The 20797-nt window shown below is 39.0% G+C and overlaps 1 pseudogene; it reads right to left on the bottom strand.

The window, feature by feature from the left end:
• The window catches only part of LOC127079218 (protease Do-like 9), a 98166-nt pseudogene extending 78810 nt beyond the window's left edge, over positions 1 to 19356 (bottom strand).
• Between the last annotated feature and the right edge of the window lie 1441 nt (positions 19357 to 20797).

Genomic DNA, 20797 nt, shown 5'->3' with positions numbered 1-20797 from the left:
GGAGATGAGGGGTGTGCCTCATTGCTTCTATCTCAAATCAGAGAGAGCATCAAAGAAAGTGTGGGAGTTCAGAATGTAGGAACTCTCTCCACATCATTGACTCGATTAGATCTTGGGTATTTATCTCAATGCTTCAACCAGGTACTGGGAGCAAAGAGAGGACACACTGAATAGTGGGGGATAGATTGCTTATCCCTACCTTCCACCAATTGCCTTACTTGAAGGACTTTTCCTGCTTAGGACAAATATAAACAAACACAGGCATTGCCTCTTAAGGAGGACTTCAGACAGTTTGCCCGGTCAAATAACAGACCGGGTCTCCAGACTACATGAAGAAGAAGTAATTATACCTCAAAGCAAATGCTAAATAGCAAAGCAAGCAATCAAGTTCAAAGAACTTAGGCAACTAAAGTACCTGCAAAAGTCAAACTTATTAGCAAACAAGTCAACAGTCAAAACCAAAAGGAAATGAACCAATAGTCACACAGAGGGACCAATTGTGCAAGGCACAAAGACTCAAGTATGAGTCACCTACAAAACAAGGGTTAGCATGTGGCAAATAATCAAATTCAATCACATTTGAATGATCCCTTTAAGCATGGGTGCTCAACCTGAAACAACAGCTCAAATGTAAGCTCAGAAGACCACCAGGACTAGCCTAGGGTCAAAGATGAAAGAAGAAAGTCAAGGCAGCAAGCAATATTCAATCAAAGTCAAGCTCAATCATGTAGGAATCAAACACAATTGGATTCAAACTTATATCATGCATCAAGGTCATTTCATATGCCAAAGGATGCAAAACATGACAATAGAAGCATACAAAAGTCAACAGCAAAGACTTCATTCAAAAGTCAACTCAAACATTTTCAAAAATCATGAAATAAATCACACTCAATCCTAACATCTAACATGGTATACATGTCAAATTTCAATGCATTTGGATGAGAGGAAGGCAGTCAAGTAAAATCATGAATTCAAATCAAATTCAAGCAAGCATGGTGAAAGTCAACAAGCATGGGTCAACTTCAAAAAATCATATCAATTTGAAAACAAAAGAGAAATGAATGAGATTAACACCATTGCAAAGCTTGGGGTGTCTAGTTATCACATATGAAATTTCATGGACATACAATATGATTTGAGAATTTCACAAAAGATTTGGCAAGGCATAGCACAAAAAGTCAACAAATGACCAAGTATGAAAGAAAATTCTCAATCAAATGGAAAACAGCAAGATTAATTCCAGGAAAATTCATACATCAATTAGCCATACAAGGGATCATTCATGCAAAATTTGGAGTCATTTGGATGTAGGGAAGTGTGTGAACAAAATTTGTGAAAATGCATGATCATGGTATAGCACCAAATGCAACACACAACTTCAAAAAATCATAACTATCAATCCACAAATGATAAATGCACAAACTTTATATGGACATGAAGGTCAATGTGTCTAGTTTCACCACAAAAAATTTCAAAGGCATTGGATGCAACATGAGAATTTCACAAAGAGAATGGCACAAGGTATTATTTTGGCATACATGTCAAGAAAATATTTATCAGTTAAAATCCAGCCAATGAAAAATTAATTAAAATTCACCATAAAATGAAGGACACATTCATGAATATGAGGAAAAAATTTCAAGATTTTTGGAATAAAAATGAATGAGAAATTAATTTGTGAAGATTGATGAACATTGGGGTGAAAACATGAACAAAAGCAAAACAAATGGTCAACACAAGGGTCAACCGTGGCATTGTGGTAATATCAGGCTCATTAACCAAAACTGCAGCGTTTTGGGGGGAGGGAACGAAATGTTCCTATTGGCTCTCAGCCAATGGAACAGTGCACAGCCAAAGGTTCAAAAGCTGGGTTCTAAAACCCTAGGATTTAACAGCATACACCAAGCAATGCAAGCAAACAGCATGAATTTTCAAACAACATGATTCCATGAACAGAAACAACCAGCATCAAACCAACGAGCAGGGCCACGAAATCTTCATTAAGCAACAACAACCAACAAACAGAATATGAAACAAAGTGAATTCTGGACATGGAAGTTTTGCAAGACAGCAGTATGATATCATCATCAAAATCATGGTTTATTAACAGCATGGCCAAGGCATTTTATCTTCAAGCCAATCAACAAAACAAAATCAACTAACAGTGGCATGCAACATAACAATCAAACCATGATCAAGCATCTACAACCCAACACCATAAACATGCAAGTTCATGCAAACATAACCAATCATAATCAACACAAAGCATGTGAAATTTCTTGGACAAGTTTTATGGTTCATCACAAACAGCATGGCACATTCAACAACAGCAATGGTCATGGTATCAAATTCATCACCAATTGAAACTCAGCAATAGCAGTACATGTTCTTCAGCATCAAAATAACTTAGCACAAACATACATCATCATGGATTTAGCAAGCAGGGTTCATGTAACCAACATTGAAGTCATGGCAAGTTTCGAAACAGCAGCATGGCATAGCAGCAACAATTATCATGTCAAATAAAACAAACAAAAGCAACAACATGTTTCAAAATTGCAGCATGGTTTTAGCATGGCAGCATGTTCATAAACAAAACAACAGCACATGACAGTATATAAACAGCATTAGGGTTTGGCAGCATGGTTTGACAGTATGGCATTCAGCATCATGTTAAACAATACAACAGCACATAGCAGCATGCAATGTATTTCGCATGGATTCTCTAAGCATGCACACAAGTTGGAAAATAATAGGGCATAACCAGCATGGCAGCTTCATGATATCAACAATGTTCATCAAAAAACAACAGTATGGCATTGGCATCATGTTCTCATAGCAAGCAAACCAACAACAGCACATCATTCAGCTATACACAAGCATGATCATGGGAAAAAAATCTGGTGCAGGGTAGGTTTCACACAGCAACAGGGTATGCATCACTTTCAGCATATCCAGACAACTATAACACATACACATTCATGCAAAAATCCTGGACAGGACAAGTATTTTAACAGCAGCATACCATCATCCTCATTCAAACAGCAAGTAAGCAACAACATGGATTTAGCAGCAACAGCAAAATGGTAGTGGCTCATGTAATTAAAACAGACAACAGCAGTCAATATTCATCATCATGTGCTCAACAAAACAAACAACAGCCAATGTTCATGCAGCATTAAGGTGGTAACAAGGTTAATTATGACATGAACAACAAGGCAAACACAAGCAGGAGAAGTTATGGGCATGGTTTGGTTGTAGCAGCATCAATTTCATCTTCATGTTTTATCATAAACAATAGCAGGGCATATTCCTGAGATTTTCTTGGCAGCTCATGCAATTTAGGGTTTTGGCAATGCAAACAACATCAACAAATTGCAATTCAAGTTCTGGGAATTTACACACAGCATTAGGATTTAACAGCCAGGCAATTATTCAACTTCATGGTATCGATCCAAAACAAAACAAACAAAAGCAAAGGCTCATCATTCAGCTTGACCAATCAACCAGAAACAACAACAGATGAATAGCAACAACTAATCATGGCAATGATGCAACAAACCAATACACATTCAGACCAAATTCCTGGGCATGCTCATTAAAATCATCATCAATTAAAATTCTGTCATGGCAATCCTCATGGCAGCTAAACAACAGCATACAGCATATTAGCAACAGACCAAACAAAATCATAAAGAAATTCTGAACAGGGCAAAAGCTTGAACAACAGCCACATACATTCATCACCTTCAACAAGCCAAAAATTCGAAATGCCCAGAATAACCAAACAGGCACACCAATAAAATCACCATGTAGCATACATACATAATCTAGTGATGGTTTTCAATGAAATCCACAGCAACATAACAAATTGATGAAAAACACATTCAAGCATAAAAACGAAATCCCTATTTCTCACAGCATGGTTGATCATTTTGAGCAAGCTAACATTCATTAGAAACAGCATACAATAAACTATCATAAACATGGCACAGCATAGCAAATTATTGTGGTCGAATCCTTACTTGGCTGTGAAGAAAATCGAGCAGCAGCTGTGTTTTGAGTGATGCGAGCTCCAACAGCAGTTTACTATGCTTGGAAATGAAGGAGCCTTGAAGAATTTCAGCTCAAACTTGCTTGAAACTTCCCAATCCTGATTTCACCATTATTGAGGCTTGAAGAAAACAGAGTCAGCAAATACAATACAGTGGAGGTTTGATGAGGAGAAATACTTCCAAAGATGGTCCAGGTGATGGAGTGAACAAGCAATGGCTCGAGGGTTTTTGTTGTTTTGCTCTGAAAATCTCAATCTGCAAAATTGCAAGAAGGAGAGGATATGTGTTTTCTGTGTGGTGGCTGCTGTCTAGGGTTGGAAAATGCTCAGAATGAGCTCTTATACCTCTGTTTATCCTTGCTTAATCATGTGCTAACCAGGTTTTGTCAAATGAAATCAAAATGCCATTTTGCTAATTGTGTACAAATGGAAGTGGTGGTGCAAAGCTGTACCCGAATTGGGCCTGCAACCAGCTGTAAAATGACCTGGCTTTTGCTGTTTTTGGTTTGTACTTGGATTGCTAGCTTGCCTTGTTCAAATGAAGTCATTTTGCACATTTGCTAATTTTGTAACAAGTGAATGATGGAGGGTGTATGCTGCACGAGTTGGGCCTTAAACAGACTGTAAATGACCAACACAAATGCTGTTTGAACTCTGCTTGTGGTTTACTAACATTGCCTTGCTTTCATGCTTCCATTTGCTAAGAAATACCATATTTGCATTTTGGTCAAAATAGTGGTAGGATGGTGGTATGACCATGGTTTATGGCTTTGAGCAAGTCACAAATAATGTTTCCAAGCATTCCCATATGGCCAAAGTGAGAAAAAGTCAAAGGATCAAAAAGTCAACTTTAAGTCAAACTTTGAATTTAAATGAAAAAGGTCCAAAAATGCCATTTTGAATGGTAAGGTTTTAGGTCATGAAATTTATATTTTTGGAGAGAGGATGAAAAATGTGGTTTGTAGGAAAAAACCCCACCAAATTTGGCCTTATGGTTTGAGAGATATGGCTTGTTGAAGTTCAAAAATTGGTGAAAATGATTTGATCATATCTTGACAACCACACAAGGGATTTGAGAGTTCTTGGACTTTTTGAAAATGGGAGAACAAGATCTTCAACTTTCATGTTGGGCAAAAATTCATTTGGAGCTTGTATCATGATGTAAGTTTAAGATCAAGAAGTTTCCATTTTTGGCAGTTGAAATTACAGGTCCACTTTCTATTTCTGGAAAATTTCTGATTTGACTTGATTTTCTTCCATGATGAGGTTGAACATGATAGATGAGACTTATATAAGCATGAATGAACTCTTTCAGATCAATTCTATCCATCAAATCACTGATTAAATCAATAGTTGACCAAGTTTGACTTTTCTAGGGTTTTGGACTGATTGAACTTCTTCTGATGATTTCCAAACCCTAATTCCTTGATAACTTGACTTCAAATGATGTCACAAGATGTATGAACTTGTGATTATTGATCATGGTGCCCAAATTCTGCAAGAATGGCCATCATCCATTGCTTTGACTGACTGTTGACCATCTTTGACCTAATTTCTGATGATTGCTTCAACTGCAAGCAACAAGGTTAAACAGACAATATTTTTGTACTTTTTGAATGATAAACATATGAAAGCAAAGATATACAAATGCAAAGTATGCTTGGTGATCAAGAAACAAACCCACAAGGCAATCTATCCACTAAGAGGAAAGCAAAGGCATGCATTGGTCCTTGAGGTTATGATATGAATGATATGGGCCATGAGGGATCTTAGGGCCCAAAATTGGGGTCTTACAGAAGCCTGCCAACGGGAGGAGCCAGAGTGCGCAACTGTACAAGTTGTAATTGTTGAAGGCTAGGAAGCAACTGAGCGTACGACATCGGAAGAGTGTCGAAACGTCTATCCATAATCTTTTTCCTCTATTGATAGGCGGGTCTGTTACCCTGTTGCTGTTGTTGGTATTGATTCTGTTGACATTGTGGTTGCTGTTGTTGTACCGGTGCTGCAGCCGGAATGGTCACAGCTGCAACATAAGGCTGCTGATGGTAGTTCTGAAAACTGTTCCTTTTGATACCCATGCTCTGATATGAAGACAAAGAATTAACATCCCCCTCTCTCCGCTTCTGTCCTCCAATGAACGACTTCTTTGTCCCTGATGAAGATCCACCTCCACTTTGGATCTTGCATGTCTTCAAGTAGTTCTCCACCCTCTCACCGGTAGAGACTACGTCAGCAAAGTTGGAGGCGTTGCAACCCACCAGACGCTCCAAGTAAGATATGGGCAGAGTGTTCATGAACATGTTGGCCATCTCCTTCTCCAACATTGGAGGCTGAACACGGGAAGCTGTCTCTCTCCAGCGTTGAGCATATTCCCTGAAGCACTCATTGCTCTTGAGAGACAGATTCTGGAGTTGAGTTCTGTCAGGCGCCATGTCTGCGTTGTACTGATATTGCTTCACGAAGGCCTCAGCCAAGTCTCTCCAGCAACGGATATGGGCTCTGTCAAGCCTCATATACCATTCCAGGGATGCCCCAGCTAGGTTGTCCTAGAAGAAGTACATAAGCAGCTTCTCATCATCAGAGTATGCAACCATCTTGCGGAAGTAAGCTTGCACATGAGTCTTTGGGCAAGAGTTGTCATTGTATTTGTCAAACACAGGGACTCTAAATTTTGGTGGCACCCTCACACCTGGGACTAGCCCCAAATCAGCAACATCTACTCTGAGAGCATTCTGTCCCTCCATTGCCTTCAGCCTCTCCTCCAATCTTCTAAATATGGGGTCCATGCCATGGTCCATGCCAAAGTCCTCCTGCAGCAAGGTGAACTGATCCTCCTGATCATCATGGATGGGTTGTTGATCAGGGTTGGCACATGGGATCGGGATAGGCCCCGGTCCACTGGGTCCGTTAACTTCTCCAACTGGAGGATCAATTGCCGTCTCTGGTTGAGTAGTGGTGGGATTCCTCTGTATCATCTGTCTAAGCTCCTGTTGTCTTTTGGCTACTCCTTGAACCACATCCATGAATTGGTTCATGCGGATCCTCATCTCGGCGAGCTCTTCTTGTAGGCCTTCCATTGCTCTCTGTTGATTTCTTCTAGTACCGTACCGGTGAATGCCTAAATCAGCTATCCTGCTAGTGGAACACCAAACAAGATGAGAACACCGCAGCGGTACCTGTTATGCAAGACATGCAAATGAATATGTAAATGCAATGACATGTTTATCAATTCCAAAGGGTATTCTACCCCCTTGATTCCAGTCTCATGAGAAGATTGGGCGATGGATAAACTTCGGAGACCAAGATGCAATAAGGAAAACCATCATATAAATGAGTTCAAAGGGGAGGGCCTTAGCCAGCAGTTCATCAAGAGAGGATTCCCACAACAAGCCTGTGGGTCATCACTACAAAGAGACAAAGAACACGACAAGTAAAAAGAGGAACAAAAACCAGGAATCAGCCTCCTGTATGCAAACCATAAGGACTGCTCCTCACTTCAGCCAGTAGTGCCACCGTGTCAGGATGATCTGGAGATTCTGTCAAACGCCGAATAAGCAAATTCCTCTTGTGAATAACCCCATCCAGTTTGTTGATGTGCTCTATGTAGTAATTCTCATCATCCTCTCTGAATACCTCTTTAAATCTAGATTTCTTCAAACCTGCCAGCACTTTGAGTTCTTCAACCTGTTCTTGAGCTTTGTCAAGTTGATCTGTCATGTAACCATTGGTTGAACGGGCACACAGGAGCTCATTATTCTTCTCTTTCAGCAAAGTCTTCAACTTCTCCATCTGACCAGTTAATTCGGCCACCATCTCCTCCTCTTTTGCCTTCCGAGAAGCTGAAAATGCATCCCACTGTTCTTGCCACCCAGCTAACTTACCACGGGCATCTGTTAACTGCTGCTTGACTCGCCTTAACTCAGAACTGGATGACCCCAAGGCTTTGTCAGTCTTCCTGAAGAAGTCCACCTCCACAGCTAATTTCATCTCCGCTTCCTCTTGCAATCTGACAGCTTCCCCCTTCTGATATTCCGCCTCATGGTACAAGTACATACAGTCTTGCAATTTCACACTTAACTCTGAGTTCTCAGTTTGAAGTTCCTCCATGGCATTCTTCAATTTGTCATACTCCTCTCGGCTCACCGTTGTTGACTGCTCAGGAATTGGTGGATACAAAGGTTCTTCGATAGGAAATGGCAGACCAAACTCTTCAACTCTTCCCTGAAGCCAATCTTCATACTGGGGATAAGTCCTGCAATCTCCTTTTCCAAGCGTAGTTCTTCCTCTCTTGATCACCTTGAGCCAGGCCTTAGCCGCCTTGACGAATGGAAAAACAGAGATTCTTCCACATCTTTTTCCAAAGGCAGAGTTCTTAAAGCATATCCAAACTGCCTGACTGCTAGAGAAGGATTATAGTTGATTCCTCCTCTTCTTCCTACCAATGGTACATTCGGAAAGTTCCCACAACTGTGAATAATATCCACCCGAAGCAAGTTCTGGTCAGACCACCAAGAAATATCTTTAACTCTTATCCTCATCAGTCTCTTCGACCAACTCAACGAGTCCTTGAGATCAACGAACACTCCTGACTTGGGTAGGTGAGAACTGAACCACTTATAAAACAAAGGTGTACAACAATTTACCAATCCTCCTTTTCTATTCTCATTCCTGTGATGCACCGAATGAAAGAAATCTCCTAGCAAGGCCGGCACTGGATTTCCCAACACGAAGAGGCGTATTGCGTCTACGTCCACAAATTTTGCAACATTAGGAAACAGGACAATCCCGTATATGCAAAGAGCCAACACAACATTGAAACCCCTCCAATCACCATCTCCAAGCTTCTTCTTGGCTTCTCCCACTAAGAAACTCAGATGAAAACCACTAACTCCTCCTTTCTGACACATATTAGACTTTAAGACTGATTTCCCCAAATATGTGGCCGAAGCAACCATGCTGAGATCGGGCCGGAACTGTAGAATAGCAACTGCGACTTGATAGAAACTCTGAGAAAACTAGCAACCTCCTCCAAAGTAGGGACCAAGACATAATCCGGGAATGTAAAACACCTCAATGGAGGGTCATAGAACTGCAGCAGTGTAAAGAGAGCATCATGTTAATCTTTGGAGAGAACCGTGACAAAACTTAGAATCAAACCGTAATCCTCCCGGAATCTTTCTAGAGAATCGTGATCCATTAACTTCATCAGCTGTTGAATGGGATCCAAACAAACCACAGGAAACTTGTAGGCGACATGTCTCTTTCTGCCAATATCCATCTTAAGAGAACCAGAAAACCCAGACCGGAATTAAGAAGAAGATATAAACCCCTAGAAATAGATAAACATGTATTAAATGATGTGAATGCAAAATGATGTGATGCAATGCAGTGACATGGGAATCAGGGTTGTTGTATCTGCTTGAACAGCTGTCGGGTCACACTGTCTGAAGAGAAACCCACTGAGGAATATAATACGAAATCAAAGCTCTGCTCCAGAAAACCGGGTTGGTTGAAGGTTAAGGTTTCCTGAATTTAGCCTGCCCCTCACTGGTAGGTTCTAAGAACAAAAGTTCATCAGCTTCTTGCCCTTCAGTCGAATAATACGTTTACCACTGAAGGTTTGGCATTATTACTAGACAAAAGACCTCCACTAACTCCCCTCAACAGGACATCCTAAAACAAGTTCCCAACCTCGGGGTCCTCGGATTGAGCAGCGAGAATGCGCCCACCAGAGCTAACATAATCACGTCTCAGAGGAGAGGCCTCGACTGAGTTCTCAGGAAATGGTCACCAGAGTCGACGATTTCTAAAGGAACATCTGTCGTTCTGGAACACCCATAGGACAAAATATATCCAAAAGAAACCTCGTCTGGATGTGGGTCTCATGAACGACTTAACGTAGCAACATGCCACGCAAGCCTCATAACTGTCCACTCTAACCTGTGTGTACGCTCAAGCCTGGGTAGTGGGCTTATCTCTCATAGAACATCCCATCCCAACAAACAACCAACCCAACAGCAGATACAACAAATACAGTAATGATATGTACACAATGCAATAAGATAAGGCAGATAAACGCTGAAAGTAAATAACTGTACAAAAGAATAAACACCCAACAAACAAGAAACCTACAAAAGCTAGAAGGGACTCGCATAGGGAAACCAGCGTCCCCAATGGAGTCGCCAGCTGTCGCAACGCGAAAAACAACCGGCGAGAAAAGAAAGACAGAAGAGTCGCCACCGTTCGTTATTTATCCAAAGGGAGGGAAAGGAAACGATCGAAGAAAACCTGAAGAGAAAGGAAAAGACAAGGTCTCGCAACCAAATCTTGGGTTTGGGAGTCGATTATGCGAAGGGAAGGTATTAGCACCCCTACGCATCTGTAGTACTCTACGGGATCCACTCTTGTTGTTCTCGTCTAAAGGGTGTGTGTTTATCTAAGGTACTATTTACTAAAACAGGGTCAAAAGAAAATGACTCGCACGGATGTCGCATCCACTACATACGTATCTCATCTGAGTATGAGAATCAGAGTCTTCGTAGCTCGGCTACCTGTGGGTTAAAGAGAAGTGTGCTCGGTAAGACATCGCGTCTTATGCCTACGTATCTCATCTGGAATGAGAATCAGAGCAAAACATAGTTCAGCTAACTACGGGAACAAAGGTCTCGATTGCAACTAGGGCAAGAGAAAGGGAATGTCTCGATCGCAACGAGGGCGAGAGAAAAGAATCGCAATAAGGGCGAAAGCAAGCAAGGATTAGTTGTTAGTCGTCAGTCAAAAAAAACTCGGCAAGACATTGCATCTCGTGCCTACGTATCTCATTTGAACATGAGACTCAGAGTTATCGTAGTTCGGCTAACTAGGGGGTTAAGGATTGCCATCTGAACATGGACTTACAAAGGAGGACACTAGTTGTGTCAAAGGATAGTGGGCAATGTGTTCACTTCCTAGCAGTAGGTGTCGCAGCTCGCTGAATCAAGTCTTAGGCAGTTACCTCTTTGCAATAGGGCGGATTGACATGCCACAAGATCGGAGACGCACGGAAGGTCTAAAAGTGGGGAAGCTCTGCCCTAGAATTGTCATGCAATATGGACCTATGTGTTAGGATTTACAAAGGGGATATCTACCTAATGTTAGCATGCAAAGAATAAAGGAATTCTACCTATGTTATCATACAAAGAATAAGGGAATTCTGCATATGTTATCATACAAAGAAAAAGGGAATGTTACCTATGTTATCATACAAAGGGCTCTACCTAAAGGGTGCTACCTAAACGGAACAAGAGTCGACGGATGGAGCAAGGAGAGGAGCCATGGATGAGGGTAGATGGCGATGCATGAAGCAATCGACTTACAAGAGAAATGGCGATGCCTGAAGCAATTGACTTACAAAAGGATGGATGAATACGTGCTGGTTCTGTTAAGTTTTGAAAATGATTACTCGACGTTGGATCGAGCTTTTGGTCTTGTTTTGAAATGGTTGATCGGATGTTCGTTTTACTTCTTATATTAACAGATGAATAAAGAAAGAAAGAATAAACATTATACACTTCATGGGAAGGGGGTACATTTGTTACGAATGGGGGTTGTTCATGGCAATCAAACAATAAGAATATATGTTTCATACATCATACAAGTAGGCAACAGATATTAATCAGATCAGACAAGTAAACAAGCATATGATCAAGTCAAAGAATCAAAGAATGAAATAATTGAGCATTAGACAATGCATGAGAAGTATAAACATGTTAAGCAATCAAACAATAGAAGCATGGATGAAAGAAACAAGTATAAAAGATGACAGATGAATCAGACAGATGAAACTATGCACACAAAGGATCACTGAATAATTTAATCGGGAAATGATGCAAGGATCAAATAAAATCAAGATGAAAGGCCTCTAATACATGGCATATGAGATGAAAAAGGGAGGATCAAAAGATCTCTTCAATTGCCCTAAGCAATCCCAAAGTCAAACATCAATCATAGAAAAGTCGACTAAAAAGTCAAGTCAACTTGAAAAATATGAAGTAAATAGTAATTTAATCAAAAAAATTATGAAAAATTAAACTAACTAAGGTGGGGTCAGGACATCATCATCACCCAAAAAGATTTCAAAAATAATGAAAATTAGTGTATAAATTAATTGAAATAAAACAGAAGTCAAATGAAAAGTCAACCAAACAAACTAGGTCAAAAATAAATCCAAAATAAATTGAAAATGGGAAATAAAATTCCAAGAAAAGGTCAGGTTGACCATGAGACATTTGTCAACCTTCATCCCAAAAATCAGAACCTAAAAATAATTCTAAGTCATGAAAATAAAATCAAGAAATAAATGTGTGTTAAAATGATCCACTTGAAATAAATAAATGAAATAAAATATTAACATTAAATAAATATGAAAATAAAAATTAAATAAAATTAAATAAAACATTAAGAAATGTGAAAAGTATTTTTTGGTATTTTTATGAATAAATAAAATATTTTTATTAATTAAAAACAAAACAGAAAATAAAATGAATTAAAAAAGAAAAATGAAATGTGAATGGAATAATGGTGATGGGCCTGGTGTGGAGGTATGGATAGCGCGTTGTGCAAGGAAGCCCAATCCAAACAATAATCAGGCGTGACATTATATGCAATAACACTTTATAAAATAAAACATGTCACTTGTTATCCACCGGTCAAGGCATCACTTAAGCACTACAGGACAAAAGAAAACTGGGCGGCTAAGATTAAAAGAAACGCGCATGATCCAGCGGTTTACAGAGTGACACGGTATTGTCTCCTTCATGTAACCTTGGAAAACCCTAACAACATGCAAGCATACGCGAAAACAGCGGTATCTTGCTCATCTTCCACAACGAAATGCAAACAATGTAGTGCACCAAATGACAAGGTATAAAAAGCAAAGTTCAAGTATGCAATGAGTAGAACATCATGGTATTTTATTTTGAAGGAAATGAAGGCTCAAACATGAAGAAAAATGGACAGCAAGACGGCCACATGCACACGGATACAACAGAAAACAACATCATAAATTCAAACTTAATGACAAAGCCTCATGTTGAGGGCTTTATGAACAAGCATTGCATAGTATTTACATGGAACACAACATGATGCAAGCATGGCATAATGGAAAAACAACATGAAGCAAGCATGGTAAGCATGGTAAACATGATGAACAAGCATGGAATAAGCAAAGCCATAGTCATGGAAATGGAATAGTAAAGGTACCTAGTGGAAAACAGTCCACTGCCTCTTGGTATTGGAGAGGAATGGAAGGAATGCTACTGCTTTAAAACTTCAACTTTGAGCAAATGAAAAGGGATGAAAACAGATCTTTAATGCTTGCCTTGCTCGAAAGTAACAACCACCACCTTCAGATTAGGGTTTCAATGCTTTAAATATATAGGGTTTAAAGTGTCTAATGGGCTGAAATGTTTGGTCTTGGTTATGTGCACTATGATACAAAAGTGAGGTGTATTAGAAGATCTCTTGTTTTGGCAAAACTTAAGTGAGTGGACAAGAGAGTAAATGGCCAAATGAGGTAAGGAATGTGAGCTGGTCGATTTTGCAGCTAGACTTGGCTGTCTTGGTCTGGCAAGGAAACAACCCAACAGGGTGACTTTGAGACTTTGTATCTTGATGAGAACATGACCAAATGGCAAGGCAATGCAAACAGTAGGAAGAGTTCATGGAGCTTAACATCTTTCATGTTGGGCACAAGTGGAAATGATGAATGGAAGAATGTGAAAAGTGGCCTTAAAGTTCAGGTTTCATCATCTGCAAAATGGTTGGGCCAGTTTGGCCTAAATGCTGCCTAGAAATTCAGTTCATGGTGCCAACTTTAGATGAGTGTATCTTTCAAACCAATGATCCAAATGAGATGATTCCAAAAGAATGTGAAAGAGGACATGTCAAGGTGTAATTGTTGTGAAGAAATTATTTTCAAAAGATGCCTTGAAATGCAAGAAAACTGGCCAAGAAGTCTTGACAAACTTTGAAGATTTTGGACTTAGAAAATTTTCTAAGTGTCCTAAAATAATGTCTCACTTTGACCAAGCATAACTTTCTCAATATTGATCCAAATGGGGAAAACTTTATATCTCTAGAAAGCTTGGAACAAGAGGAACAACTTTCATGTTGGAGAAAGTTTCAAATTGAGCTTTCATATTGATGGAAAATGGGCTTAAAGTGGGTGCAACAATCATGAAAACTTGCCTTAAATGGAAAGTCAACCATTTCCAAATTAAGTAACTTTTCCAATTCCTGATTAAATGATGAATCCATGATCCAACCTTGATCAAATTTCACATGTAGGCTCCCTTAGGCATGGATTTTGAGATTCCACCCTCAAAATGTCAGTAGTTGACTTTTCTGGCCCCACAGTTGACTTTTCCCAAACTGTCTGATTCCCGATTCCATTGATCAATTGAAGCACTTCTAGCTCAAATAAAGAGCTGATTTTTTGTATGTGGACCCTTGTGGACATATGGAGGGCCATGGAAAAGAGTTTCACCCAAAGAATCAGAAATAAACTGATTTTATACCAAACCCTAGTTTTTGGGCAAAATTGATTGGGAACTGATTGCACTGCTTGCCAATGGATCTTTCTGAGATAGTTGTGAGTCTTCTTAGGCCAAGATGCCCTCCAATCATGACATGGATGAGCCCCCTCTACTTCCAACCAAACATTTCCTGTTGCAGGTTGCCATGAAACCCTAATTTCTGATTAAATCCAGATGCACACTCTGGGAGCTCTGAATCCTCCATTGATGAACTGTGGACCACAATAGGATACTTGGACCCCCTTGAGACCCTTGAGACTTGCATATTTAGAGGATGAAGTCCAATTCCCAATCTTGCTTTGTGTGGGCTCCTTCTGTTAAGGAGTGATCAATCAAACCCTGATTTCCATGTCACTAATGCAGTACGCAATGAGTATGACCTAGTATGATGCTAATGAAATGTAAAACATAATCCCATGCTTTCCATGAAAAAAGTGAAGGGTAAATTTTGGGGTATTACATAGGTCTTATGGAGATTTTATTCTGAATTTAACACGTTGTATTTACTACTTCAGCCGAAAAGTGCTTAGCCACATTTGTTTCATTGATCATGGTTCTGGCCATCTCTTGGAGTGTCCTATTCTTCCTTTCTACAACTCCATTTTGTTGTGGAGTTATAGGACAAGAGAAATCATGGGATATTCCATTAGAATCAAATAATTCTTCAAAAAATTTATTTTCAAATTCTCCACCATGATCACTTCTGACTCTGATGATTTTAGAGTCAAATTCGTTTTGCACTTTGGAACAGAAGCTAGTGAATACAGAGTGAGACTCACTCTTGTGCTTTAATAATTTTACCCATGTCTAGCGACTAAAATCATCAATAATAACTAGTCCATATTTCTTCCCATTGACTGATGTTGTTTTAACAGGACCAAACAAATCAATGTGAAGAAGTTCCAGAGGCTTAGAGGTAGAAACAATATTTTTCTTTTTAAAAGATGATTTTGAAAATTTTCCTTTCTGACATGCTTCACATAGAGCATCTGAAGAAAACTTCAGCTTAGGTAGACCTCTGACTAACTCGAGTTTATTTAGCTGAGATAGCTTTCTCATGCTAATGTGGCCCAAGCGTCTATGCCATACCCATTGCTCTTCATGAACAGACATTAAACATTTTACATTTTGTTCTTTTAAGTCTGAAAGATTTATTTTGTAAATATTGTTTTCCTCTTGCCAGTGAATAGGATTGTTCCATTGTTCTGATTAATTGCTTTACATGTTTTTTGATTGAAGATTACGTCATACCCGTTATCACTCAATTGACTTATTGATAATAGATTATGTATTAATCCTTCTACATAGAGAACATCAGATATAGAGGTAAGAGTACCATTACCAATAGTTTCGGAGCCTCTGATCCTTCCTTTTTGATTTCCTCCGAAACCTACGAAGCCAACATCTTTAAGTTCCAGGTTTTGGAACATATACTTTCTTCCCGTCATGTGTCGCGAGCATCCAGAGTCCAGGTACCATGACTGGTGTCTTAACTCTGCTGCATAAGATATCTGCAACATAAACAATCGTATCCTTTGGTACCTAGAATCTTTTGGGTCCTTTATGATTAGTTTTCCCAGAGTTTCTTAACACTTTGGTTTTTCTGGCATTCTCAAAGCGTTGTGCTTGTATATGTGTATAGTGATAAGAAAACAGAGATTTAGGTTTGTCATTAGTAGAAGATTTATCTTCACTAGGATCATACCCAATTCCTCTTCTATTGTTCTGACTGACCCCATAAATCATGGATGTCATTCTGCTTCTCTCTATCCCATTCTTCAGAAACTTTTGAAAAGATTTTTAATATTCATAAATTACTGTGTTTGAAGTTTGTGGAGCTTGACATAACGCTTCTTCAAGTTTTAAACATTGTTTATTTGTGGAATCTCTTTCTAATGTCAAAATTCGGTTTTCATCTTTTAGATCTGAAACTATTATCTCAAGTTTACCACATTCTTCGAGGGTTTCTTCAAGGACCTCTTTTACAGCTTCAAATTTTTGTTTAAGTTTCTGATATGAGTTTAGAGTTTCAGATATGCATGATTTAAGGTCAGAGCGAGAAAGATCAGAAAATACCTCTTCAGATTCAGATTCTCCATCTGATGTATTCCTGGAGGTGGTAGCCATGAGTGCCACATTTGCCTGTTCATCAGAGTCTGATTCTGATGAGTCAGATCCACTGTCATCCTAGGTAGCCATCAGTCCCTTTTTGGTTCTGAAGGAACTTTTCTTGAAATTTTCTCTTCTGGAGCTTTCTTTTTTCAACTTGGGACATTCGTTTCTGTAATGACCTGTTTCCTTACATTCATAACAAGTTATATCTTTGTTAGATTTACCTTTTGAAGTTGGTTCTGATCGATCTCTTTTGGATCTTGGTTTTCTGAAATTATTATTCCTTTTTCTCCAGAGTTGTTTTACTCTTATGGTTAAAAGGGATAATTCTTCCTCATCGTTAGAGTCTTCCTTTTCAGAGTCATCAATGTCTTCTTCTTCAGCCTGGAAGACTTTTTTTCTATCAGACTTGCGTCTTTCTGATCTGGATTTTAGTGCTACAGACTTGATCTTCTTCTGAGGCTCATCTTTCTCCAGTTCTATCTCGTGACTTCTGAGTGAACTGACGAGTTCTTCAAGGCTGATGTTGTTCAGATCCTTTGATAGTTTTAAGGCTGTGACCATAGGTCTCCATTTCTTTGGCAAGCTTCTGATGATCTTTTTGACATGGTCTGCAGTTGTATATCCTTTATCTAGCACTTTGAGTCCTGCAATTAAAGTTTGGAATCTAGAAAACATTACCTCTACAGCTTCATCGTCCTCCATTTTGAAGGCTTCATATTTCTGGATTAGAGCCAGAGCCTTTGTTTCTTTGACTTGAGAATTTCCTTCGTGAGTCATCCTCAGGGAGTCAAGTATTTCTTTAGTTGTTTCCCTGTTGGTGATTTTTTAATACTCATTGTAGGAAATGGCATTGAGAAGTATTGTTCTAGCTTTGTGATGGTTCTTGAATTCACGCTTCTGATCATCTAACATTTTGCTTCTGGGAATAGCAACTCCAGCATCTACCACAGGTGGTGTGTAGCCAATTTTGACAATGTCCCAGAGATCAGCGTCGTAGCCCTGAAAGAAACTTTCAATTCTATCTTTCTAATAATCAAATTTCTCTCCATCAAAGACTGGAGGTTTAACGTTGTAACTATCTCTTTCATTGGTGTTGGCCATAGTTTCTCTCACTCTAGATCTCTCTACACAGTTAAGTGTTTGATTAGAAAATCAATAACAGAGCCGAAGCTTTGATACCAACTGAAGGTGAGAAAAACAAGAAAGGGTGAGAAAATCAATAAAAGCTTTTTCAAAAAATAAGAGCACACGAAATTTTTATACTGGTTCGCTTGAAACTCAAAGCTACTCCAGTCCACCCGGCCAAGGTGATTTCGCCTTCAAAAAGGACTTAATCCACTAATCTTGAAAGATTACACAACCAATCGTCTAAGAGAATAATCTCTTAGCTCTCTCAAGTATACAGACTGCGCAGAGTCACTTGAGGAAAAGATAATTCAAGCAAAACAGAGTTGTAATGTAAAGTGCTTCTAACAGTAAGCAAGTATTACAGAAAAGTATTAGAGCAAGAGTTTTTCACGCAAGAGCAGCAGCTCGTGAAAATTGAGAGAGAATGTGAATGATGTTTCTGTGCGTCTCAGGTGTGTCTCTCTATAGAAGTAATCTGTCCTTTATATAGTAGTTGAGAAGGACCGTTGGAGTGATGGTCGAATCTTGGTCAATGATGAGTATTTAATGTCATTACTTATGTTGTTTCTTTCTATAACCATTTTGTCTGCCTCTTAACGTCTTTCTTAAAATATTTCCTTTCCATAGTGAGATTTCTTTCCGTTATGCTTTCTTGACTTGTGAATCTTCATCAGAGTCTTGATGTGTCAGAGTCAGTCTTCAGAGGATGATTACGTCTGACTTCATTAGAACTTCTCAGTGTTCTGGTCTTCTTAAGTATCAGAGTCTAAGGCCAGTAGTTTGTTGGACCTTCTGATTATTTGTTGTCTTTCTTTGATCAGAATCAGAGCTTCCTGGACGTACTCCTTTCTTAGCGGCGTCTGATCATCTAATACTTTGTATCTGACATACGTTTGCATCTGATATATGGTCAGAATCCTCTATAAGTGTTCAGAGTCCTGCATGAATGTTCAGAGTCCTGCACACTTAGAAAAAATCTCGTTAGAGTGCCATTTTTGGTTTCATCCTTTGTTATCATCAAAATCTTAGAAATCTATTGTAGAACCGGTTTTGTTCTTACATCTAGCATTTCCTTGAACTTTACAAACATCACTGTTTCAACCTCTTGAACTGGTTTCTTCTTAATTATAGGGAATGGTAGTTTAATGTAATCCAGTAAAGGAGGATTTGGTTCAATCAGGATTTGCTTCTTTGTTCTTCTCCAAGGGGAGTTTTTATTAATGAAATGATCAATGGTGACTCCCCTTTCCTCTTCGTCACCTTACTTCTCACTCTCCTCCTTTTAAATTTCACCTTCATTTTCCTCAATTTCATCCTCTTTAAATTTTTCATCTTCCCCTATTCACTACTTACCCCTAAACTTGTATCAACAACCTTGTATGTTTCATTCTTAGGATTGTCTACAGTGTTACTCGTGAATCCTCCACTTGAGCTAGGAAAAGCTGTTATTTATCTAGATAACTTACCAATCTTCATCTCCATATTTTTGATAGACGCATCCTAGTTTCTACTCATTTCCTCATGGTTCTTATTTATCTGATCAAAGCTACTTTGAGTGACTTTAATGAAATTCTACAAGGTCGCCTTTAACTATGATGACTTCCTTTGAAACAGGGCTTGTTAGCTTTGTTGCATCCATTGGTTGGCATGAATTTGGGTTATTGCTCCAACGGAAATTGGGGTGATCTTTCCAACCCGAATTGTATGTGTTGGAATACAGGCTGTTCTTTTGAAAACCTGCAAATTGGACTTCCACACTTGTCCCTTCCAATGAACACCTTTCATTCGCATGTTCTCCGCCATACAAATCACACCTAAGTGCTTGTACCTGGCTCACATTAGCTCTACCTGAGCTGCTTTCAGCTAGCTTTCTATTCAACAATTCAATTTGAGCTAAAAGAGCAGTATGGGTATCAAGAGGTAACATTCCTTTAAGCGTGTCAATAGTTTCAAGCTTGACTGACCATTCACTTTTTGAACAGTACTCATTCATACACATCTTCTCAATGCGGTCTTTTACTTGTGGTTCAGTCATTTGGAGGATAATACCTCTCGTGGAAGCATACAATAACATATGAGTTTGACTCTTGAGACCTTTGATGAAGTTTTGCATCTGCTCCATATTATTTATGTTAAGATTTGGGCATCTGCGTAACAAAAGCTTAAATCTTTCCCAAGCGTCATAGAGTGACTCGGTTTCATGCTGCTCAAAATTAACAATTTCTGCTCGACGCTCGATAAACTGAGTAGTATTAAAAAATCTTTCAAGGAATTTATCTTCCAATTCCTTCCAAGTCTAGATTGTTCCATTCGGAAGGCAAAGTAACCAATCTTTCTCCCTTCCAATCAATCAGAACCGAACAACCTCAATTTAACCTGGTCTTCAGTGACATCAATAGGTTTGAACATTGAACTTGTTTCATAGAAGTGTGCAAGATGCGCCCATGGGTCTCTAAACGTGTTCCCATCTAACGAATTTTCTCTTAAACCTGAAAGTACATAATTTTTAATATCAAATTAGCAGGGTCTTGTCATACCCTGATTTTGGTCCTGAAAACTTTCTCAATCGATCATTCGTTTGCATTCTTTTTCTCATGACCATTTCATCTGGTCATGATGCTACCCACAAACATTATTTGTTAAACTTGCTACCACGGTCGTTCCATGTTTTTTTTTGGATTTGCCTTTTGTTTTGGTACAAGATAGTTAATTTCCATAGTTAAGTAAGATTTGAAACCTCATTTCATTTGATGGAATCGAGTGAGCCTCATGATTTTTTTCCTTGTATCCGACTTCAATCCATGCTATGTCTCCCTCACAAAACATTATCCATCTTTGGTTCCAATTTATCGTATGTTTGACCATTCACTTTTCATTTGTCCTATTACTAGTTTGCACCTCCCTTCAAAGAAGTTATATGTCA

This window comes from Lathyrus oleraceus, chromosome 5 (assembly GCF_024323335.1).
Source record: "Lathyrus oleraceus cultivar Zhongwan6 chromosome 5, CAAS_Psat_ZW6_1.0, whole genome shotgun sequence".
NCBI lineage: Eukaryota > Viridiplantae > Streptophyta > Magnoliopsida > Fabales > Fabaceae > Lathyrus > Lathyrus oleraceus.
This window is presented reverse-complemented; position numbering and strand designations above follow the sequence as displayed.